General features: G+C 56.0%; 1 long non-coding RNA gene across 1 annotated transcript; it reads left to right on the forward strand.

Moving 5' to 3' along the window:
* Positions 1 to 1,428: 1,428 nt before the first annotated feature.
* LOC118632556 lies at positions 1,429 to 8,299 on the forward strand. The gene is made up of 3 exons (XR_004960043.1): positions 1,429 to 1,629; positions 2,155 to 2,416; positions 8,186 to 8,299. It is a non-coding gene; the product is annotated as an uncharacterized LOC118632556 (long non-coding RNA).
* Positions 8,300 to 8,998: the final 699 nt, after the last annotated feature.

Consider the following 8,998-nt stretch of genomic DNA (forward strand, 5'->3'; position numbering starts at 1 on the left):
CGTTCCGTGCATGGTGTGGACGGGCCTGGCCAGAACCTCATCTCCATCCTTAATCCTTCTTGAGCATCTTCTTAGAGACCACTGAGAAGACATACCTGGGAGCCCACCCCATCTTTCTCCTGCGTGGGGATCATCATGTCCCCATGAGAAGAGCCCCATGGCACAAACCCCAGGCTGGAAGGGGGCTCCTCCCCAGCGCTCTGGACTCCTCGGGCCAGGTCCTGGTCTGCAGAACTAGACAGACATAGATTTTCTCTTCTGGCTCCTGTTTTTCCCTGGATGGTCCAAGTCACGGTGCCGTTCTCTGCTCTCGGAGAAAGGACCCCCAGGCCCCGTCTGAGGACCCTGTGAACCGCGGCCCCAGCTCCAGCGCTTATCAGGGCGGTGAACAGAGAGGGTGCGTCACAGAGGCCGCTGTCCCTCGGCCAGCAAGTCCAGTGGCCGTTGATGGGCTGAAGCAATGACGATGCATTTTTCATTCAATCAGCGGGGTCCACTAATTGCTTTACTCATGTAGGAGCAACAAAGCAGAGATCCCACAGCCTCCTGTTCAGCAGTGGGTGTGCTGGGTGGGCCGCTTTCAAACCCGGCATTTCCATGAAATTATCTTTTCACATAATGAACAGCTGCCAGTTAGCACATGTGCCTGAAGAAGAAGCAGCCCTCGAGAGGGGCACAGGGCAAACACCGTCCGGTACAGGTGAGGGCGGCGAGCGGTCTCCCGGGGGCTGAGCGCCTGCGGAGGTGTTTCCAGAAGGGCTGTCCTCGGGGGTCATGTGGACAGCTGGGAGTGGGAGAGAGAGACAGGAAGAGACAGGGAGAGAGAGACAGGGAGAGAGAGACAGGGAGAGAGAGACAGGGAGAGAGAGACAAGGAGAGAGAGACAGGGAGAGAGAGACAGGGAGAGACAGGGAGAGAGACAGGGAGAGAGAGACAGGGAGAGACAGGGAGAGAGAGACAGGGAGAGAGAGACAGGGAGAGAGAGACAGGGAGAGACAGGGAGAGAGAGACAGGGAGAGAGAGACAGGGAGAGACAGGGAGAGAGAGACAGGGAGAGACAGGGAGAGACAGGGAGAGAGAGACAGGGAGGGAGAGACAGGGAGGGAGAGACAGGGAGGGAGAGACAGGGAGGGAGAGACAGGGAGAGAGACAGGGAGAGAGAGACAGGGAGAGACAGGGAGAGAGAGACAGGGAGAGACAGGGAGAGAGAGACAGGGAGAGGCAGGGAGAGGCAGGGAGAGAGAGACAGGGAGAGAGAGACAGGGAGAGAGAGACAGGGAGAGAGAGACAGAGACAGAGAGAGAAAGAAGTGAGACCGTCATTTAAGTCTCTTGAAAGAAAGATACCGTGTACTTCTTGAGCGACAGGGAGAGCTGTCTCCCTCGGAGACCTCCTCATACACTGGTGAATGTTTTTCCCCCAACAGAAAAAGGGCTCGATCTCCCGACTGGCCCGGAAGAGGGCCACTGTGGAGTGCGGAGTCGCCGCGGCCTCTCCTAAGCAGCCCTTCAGCGTGGCCGGTCAAGTGCACCCCGAGAGCGGCCGCGCGTTTGAAACGGAGAGAGAGCCATGCGACTCCTGGGGCGCGTTTCTGCAAACACGCGAGGAGAGCGAGGCCGCTGCGGCCGGGTGAGATTTCCCCCGAGGGGATTCTGCAAAGTGGGAGGCAAACCATTCCACCCCTGGAATGTAGTATTTATGCCTCCATCAGGGAGGCTCATGACCCTTCTTCTCCGTTGTAATGGAAAAAAGGATATATACTTAGGAAAAAAAATTATTTTTAAAGAAAATCTCTCTCTTAATGAAATGGGGAACTCTAAAATGCCAAAATGAAACCCGAGACGGGGTGGGGGCTCTGGGTGTTCGCCGGGCGAGCCCCGTGCTGCGGACAGGCTGGGGCAGAGTCCCGGCGCCTGGCGGGGAAACGGCTGCTCGCTGGGGAGGGGATGTATGTCCTGTTCGGGCGCAGTCACGCACAGCCCCTCACCCCATCCCCGCAACTCGGGCTGCCTTCGAACGGCGGGAGACGTTCACGTCGGAATCACAGGAACCAGAACTGAGGCGCCTGGCCAGCCTTGTGGGAGGAGGGAACGCCTCCCGGCGGGGGCAACACTGTCCCGGCTCCCATGTCACACGGACACCGTGTCTTCCCAGTGACCCCCAGGACTATGCGGATGTGGACACAGGAAAAGCCAGGCGTGGTTACCGCGATCACTGAGCAGGAGTCGGGTGTGTGGAGGACACGGGAGACCCCGAGCAGGGCGCCAGCGGGGCGGACGCCCAGAGGCCAGGTGGCTGGTGCTCTGTGGTCTGTGTAGGAGGGATGGAGTTGGGCGGCTCCGGCCAGCACGGAAGAGGAGGCATTCGAACTGGTCCTTGAGGGATGAAAGGAGACTTTTCACCAGAGGAGGGACAGGTGAGCATTTGAGGCGGACAGAGCCTGTCAGAGGTGTGCAGAGCTACGCGGGGCCGAGGGGTGTCAGGGAGGGAAGCAGTGCTGAGGTCCTGGAGCGGTGGGCACCCGGTGGACAGCAGCAGGGTGGCAGGAGGCAGGGGTCTGGGGACAAGCAAAGACTCCTAAACAGGACGAAAGGCACCAATCGAAAGGGAGAGTCGGCACAGGGCAAAGACCTGGTCTTAGTCGCCTGAGCTGCTGTGACAAGCAGCCCCCACGGGGCTTACACACAGTCTCCCCGCCTCTCAGCTCCGGAGCCCGAAGCCCAGGACCCAGGTGCTGGCAGGTCGGGGTCGGGTGAGAGCCTGCTTCCTGGACCCTGCAGGGCCGCCTGCTCCCTGTGTGTGTCCTGGCAGGCTGGGGACGGTCCCTCTCACCCCTCCCGGCCCCTGAGCCCCGCCCCCATGACCTCAGCACCCACAAAGCCTCACCTCCAAATACCACCCGTTGCCAGGCAGGCCTTCAGCACGGGAATCTGGAGGCACGGAACGTGCGGTCCGTAGCAGAGCTGACGTTCGCGGGAAGACGCCCTGAACGAGAGTACACAAGGCAGAGTGGAAGCGGCCTGCCCCACACCCAGCAGGGCTGGGCCGAGAAGGGCGGGCAGACGGCTTGCTCGTGGGCGTGCGCGGACCTGCGTCCACTCGGGCAGGCGGCGGCTCTGTTTCCCAGCGCTGAGCCCCGCCGCGCCCCGCAAGCCCACTCCTGGTCACGCTCCACACACAGCCGCGTGCGCATGTGCACCAGGAAACCTACGGGAGGGGGTACGGGAGGGGGGTGTTCAAAGCTGCCTTCCTGGTTGGAACCCAGACCCGTCCCGCCAACGCCCCTCCGCTGGAGAGCGGGCGGGTGGGCTGCGGGCTCCCACACGGTGACCGGTGCGCAGTGGGGGTGCTGTCCCCCGCTCCGTGCAGCCCTCTGCGTGACCCTCGGACCCCGTGCAGGAAGAAGCCAGACTCAGGACAGCACAGGGTCAATTCCACTGACATAAAGGACCAGGGGCAAAGCCAGTCTGTGCTGTTAGACGCCGGGAGGGGCCCGTGACTGGAAGGGGACACCAGGGCACTTGGGGGGCTGGTGAGGGTCTGCTTCTCCACCTGGGTGCAGGTTGGCTGCGCTGCTCTGTGTGTGCAAGGTTGGACGCCTGTGGGGTCTGCTCCACACTGCACACACGTGCTCTTTCAGGGCGAAGCGCCACAGTGTCCTGGTGAATGGTGGCGTCAAAGGTACGCCCATGCCCTAACCCTCGGGACCGGGGAATGTGACCTTGGTGGGAAAAGGGTCTTTGCAGATGCAGTTAAGGATCTCGATGGTTCTGGATTCTCTGGGCGGGTCGTCAGTGCAGTGCTCAGCGTCCGGAGAAGAGATACACGGGCAGGAGAGACTGTAGTGTAGCCACCAGCCCAGGAAGGCCCAGAGCCACCAGAAGTGGGAGGAGCAAGGAAGGTCCTCCCTAGAGCCCCAGGGGGAGCCCCGCTCTGCTGAGCCCTTGATTTTGGACTTTGGCTTCCAGACCGAGAGAATGACTTTCTGATGTGAGCCTCCCAGCCTGTGGTTATCTGTTAGGGTCGCCCGGGGAGACGAACACGCCCGGGAAACTCGTTCTTATGGGGCGGGTGTGGAGGAGGAGGTTCTGGGCAGGGAGGGGCATGCTTGGGATGGTGACTTCAAAGATGATCTGGTTCTCCCGTGGAGAATGGAGAGGAAGGAAGGAGACAGGGGCAGGAGAAAGCTGAGTCCTTTACCGTTTGAAAAATACAACTCCATGCATGAATCAGTTCCTTTAAAACATTCCACCTCTGCCCTGGCCGGTTCTGCTCAGCGGTTACAGCGTCGGCCCACGGTCCAGAGAGACCCGGGTTTGGTTCCCGTTAAGGGCTCGTACCTCGGTTGCAGTTTGTCCCCGGCCCCAGTTGGGGTTGTGCGGGAGGCGACCACTCAATGTGTCCCTTTCACGTCGATGTCTCTCTCTCTCTCTCCCTCCCACTCTGTCTGAGCAAAAATGGAGCAATGTCCTTGGGTGAGGATAAAAAAAAAATTCCATTTCCTGTTTGACTAAAGTTCAGTGGAGATGAGAAGTGGCCAGGTCCTCTCCTTCCTGTCCTCCAGGAGTGCAGGACATGTGGCAGAGTGAGGGCTCAGTCAAGGTATTTCTGTCTTCATTTCAACTTTACTGAGGTATAACCTACATACCGAAAGAGCACAGGTCTTAAATGTAGCATTGATGGGTTTTGATGAAGGTTACAGCCTTCTAACCAACCCCTTCCTGAGCAATTCCGTTATCCCACTTCCTGCCCCACTCAACTGAGGACCTGATTTCTATTAGCGTAGGTTGATTTTGTCTGCTCTTTTTTTCTTTTTTTTATCCTCACCCGAGGACACCTTTGCATTTTTTGTTCAGACAGAGCGGGAGGGAGAGAGAGGAAGAGAGAGAGAGAGAAACATCGACGTGAAGGGACACATCGAGTGGTTGCCACCCGCACGACCAACCAGGGCCGGGGACAAACTGCAACCGAGGTACGTGCCCTTAGCGGGAACCGAACCCGGGTCTCTCCAGAGGGCTGCCTGCTCTTTTTTAAAATTGGTTTTTAGAGAGATGAAGGGAGAGGAGGAGAGAGATAGAAACATGGATGAGAGAACATCGATTGGCTGCCTCCTGCACGCCCCCTACTGGGGATCGGGCCCACATCCTGGGCATGTGCCCTGACTGGGAATCTCCTAGTACATGGGTCATTGCCCACCCACTGAGCCACAATGGCCTATTCTCGAATGAACATCATGTAAGTTACATCATACATTTTGTACACTTTTATGCCTGCCTTCTTTCATCAGCATGCTTTTGAGATTCTTTCATGTTGTTGCTAAGCACTTTGGACATTTTTGCTGTTGACTAGTATTCCATTTTATGGATGTACCACCGTTTGTCAGTGCTCTTGTTGATCGACATTTTGGTTATTTCCAGTTTTTGTTATGAATGAGGCAGCTACAAACATCCACGCATAAGTCCATATGAAGACATATTCTTTCATTTCTCTTGGGTAAATGCCTGGGCTGTGGAGGGAATAATTAACTGTACAAAATACTGTCAAGTAGTTTTCCAAAGTAGTTTCATCACGTTAGACTTTTTACTCCCATGCCAGCAGTATATGAAAATTCTGGTTAGTTCACATTCTTGTCAACACTTAGTATTATCTGTCTTTATTTTTAGCCATTTTGGTGGTTAAAAAGTGGTATCTTATGTGGTTTGAATTTGCATGTCTCTGACAACTAATGCTGTTGAAAGTCTTTCCATGTGCTCGGGGGACATTTGTGCATCTTTTGCAAAGTGCCTGTTCGAGTCTTCTGTTCACTTGATTTATTGGTTGGTTTATCTTGCGGTAAGAGTGCTTTCTGTATTCAGAATATAAGCTCTCTTTTAGATACATGCATTAAAATCTTTTCTCTCAGTCTGTGGTGTGCTTTTTCCTTATTGAAGTGGGTTTCTTTTGAAGAGCAGAACAGAAGTGTTTCGATATGATGAAGACCAATTTATGGTTTGATTTTGTTAGGGTTCATCCTTTTTGTAGCCTCAAAGACTTTGGGATCCTGAAGATTTTTTTTGTCTTTGTTTTCTTGTAGAATTATTTCGGTCTTAGCTTGTACACTGAGGTCTGTGATCCATTTCAGGTGAATGTTGTGTACGGTAGGAGGTGGGTGCCGGTTCATCAATATTGTTCAACTGGATGACAGGCACAGGCATCGGGGTGAGGAGGGATGTTGGCTCACACCCATAAACTAATCTGACAGTGACATTGAGAATTTACTGGGTGCCAGTCACTGTGCTGAACTCTGGAGCTACACTGTGGTAGCAAAACAGACTCGTCTCCTGCTTGTATGGAATTTATCACCCAGGGAGCAGAGAGCTAGCTAGCTAGACATGAACAAATCAGACACATAAATGCACAGTGATGACTGTGGTAGGAACTCAGGCATAGAGGTCCCAGTGTCACATGTTTCTGGGGGAAGGCTTTTCGTGAGCACGATGCCATCAGGAACTCTGCAGGGAGACAAGGAGGTAGCTCGGCAGCCGGGGTGGGGGATCGGAGGGGCAGCGTGTGTCAAGTCTCCTTGGAGGTCAGCCCGGGGGGCAGGGGGACTTGCAGGTGGTGCTGAGTCTGTTTTGTCCTGAGAACAACGGGAGGACACGGGTGTGTTCGAAAGGGTGTGTGTGTCACATGCGGCTGGTGGCATTCTGCAGACAGTCCCCCTGGTGCCCCTGTGCAAGGCCACCCGCTGGTGTTGACGGTGCTGCGGTCGGAGGCCTTGTATCGGATGTGGAGCAACCTGCCCTGGGACAGGACGTGTGGCTGCTGTGATTGTGCGACCGCACCAAGGTGGGACCCCACACCCCTGGGAACAGGTGATGGGCCGAGCTGCCCCATACCCACGACCTCACTTCACTGCACGACTGTTTGGTCAGGGAGGAGTGGTGGCCACTGATACTTCTTGTCGTGTCCTACCTTGACAGAGGAGGGACCCGAGAATCGCGGAAGGTGGGACTGCTCACGCCCACTCAGCCAGGCGCGAGTAAACCCTGGTCCCCCTGCTCCGAGGACCCCCGCCCCCAGAGAACCCACAGCCCGCAATCGTGTCCAAGTTCGATGCGTTTGCCAGGCTCGGGTTCTCCATGGGCTGGTGCCAGGGGGCTGATTCCGGTTGGCGATTGGGGGATCTGGGGATTGGGCTGTGAACAAACCCTCGGTGCAGAGCAGGGGCCCGGACGACTGCGTCTGGTGATCTGGAGCTCAGTGACGGTCTCCGACGACGACTAAACACCCACCCAGTGATCCACCATCTCGGCTGTTCTGCGACTGCCTGGATGGGTACAGCCAGGAGCAAGCACCCAGAGAGGAGAGGCGCGGTGGGGAGAGCCCAGCTCGGGCCAGGCAGACTCACGTCCCAACCCCGGGCTTCCGCTCAGCAGCCGTGACCCTTGAGCAAGGCTCAGCCTCCCTGGGCCTCAGTTTCCTTATTCGTGAAACACAGATCCCTCGTGTTGTAAGAAAGTACTGGGAGAACCATTCCGTGTAAAACACCGTTCCGGTGCTTGGCTCACAGTGGGGGCTCAACAAACGTGAGCTTCTGTGGTGGCAGCGTTGTTCTTATGACTGGGGGAGGAGGCTGGCTGTGTGGGTGAGGTGCCATTATCATCAGCACTCCACGGGGAAAAGGACACCCGGATTTATTCCCGGGGACGTCCCTCTCCGTGCCGACCCAGTGCCTGCTTCGGAAGGACAGCGCTCCGGGGGTGCGTGGTGGGTCACACCGCGAGGCTGACAGTGCTAATCACCCCCGCACGCGCGGCTCCTTCCCTTCGCAAAGGTACAGTCACATCTCGTACTGCGTTGTCGCCCCGAACAGCCCCCTGAGGCTGGCCGGGCAGGCGAGAGTATCCCTCTCTCTGGACGGGGAGACGGAGACTTGGGAAACCAGGGTGATTTGCCCGGGGCCACAAGGAAAGGTGGTGACGGGGCCGGTGCGAACTTGGCGGTCTGCTGCCTCGTTCACTGCCGCGTGTGGGCAGGAGGCACCGGGCTCTGCAACCTCCTCGCACCATCTCGACAGCCGCCGTTCACCGAGCACTGCTACCTGCCGGGCCCGAGGGTAGGTTAGTACCGCGTGTGTGCGTGTTAATTCACTGCATCCCCTCGGAGGTCCCAGGGGGCAGGTGTGGGCCTTATTTACCTGCAGGGAGGCTGGCCTGATCCCATCCCACCCAACGGCAAACCGCGCTCCGTCCCCTCTCCTGTTCTGCCCCCAGAAGAGAAAGGAGCACCCCAAAGTGCAAGCAGCCGGAGCTGCCCAGATGGACACAGGTTTGAGTGGCTTCCTATCTGAACTGGGCTTAAGGAGACCTTTATCTTCATGACCATCGCTATCATGGCCGGGTGGATGTCTGGGTGTCTGTTTAGAGGCTAACAGGTTTAGTTTTATTGTTTTGTCAAAATACTGCAGAAATCAATATATCTCCATAATTCAGTGTTATACCAAGAGGCATTTTTGTACCATATATAGCAAAAATCGTATTATACTTTTGAGATCGTAGGTAATGATGACAGAGTGTTCTGTGTTCAATTCCAGCATTACCGTCTGGTTTGAACAAAGCTTGAAATATGATCTCCGAGCGAAGAGGCTTTAATATTAAGATCTTTAACTGTAATTTATGTGACAGAAGATCAGGTTTAGCATAATAAAACGTAATGGGCTCCTCAAATGAAGAGGACGAGAGACAATTGAAAACAAGGTAAAAATGGTAAATGATAAATAATGGTAAATCTACCTTTCTGTTGTTACTTCATTTATTTCTGATTTGTTAGAGAGGCCCTGCAATTTCTCATCTCCCCGTGTTTCCGAGCAGGACATTTCTCAAATGGTGTCTATTTGAAACGAGAGCCCGGAGTGGCCGTGGCCTGAGCTTCCCCAAGGGGCCAAGGGACACTTCTGCCTCCCGGCGCCGAGCGTCTGGGCGACCCCGTCTGCCTGCGCGCTCTGTCTCCCTGTCTT

The sequence above is a fragment of the Molossus molossus genome, unplaced genomic scaffold, assembly GCF_014108415.1.
Source record: "Molossus molossus isolate mMolMol1 unplaced genomic scaffold, mMolMol1.p scaffold_m16_p_17, whole genome shotgun sequence".
Classification (NCBI taxonomy): domain Eukaryota; kingdom Metazoa; phylum Chordata; class Mammalia; order Chiroptera; family Molossidae; genus Molossus; species Molossus molossus.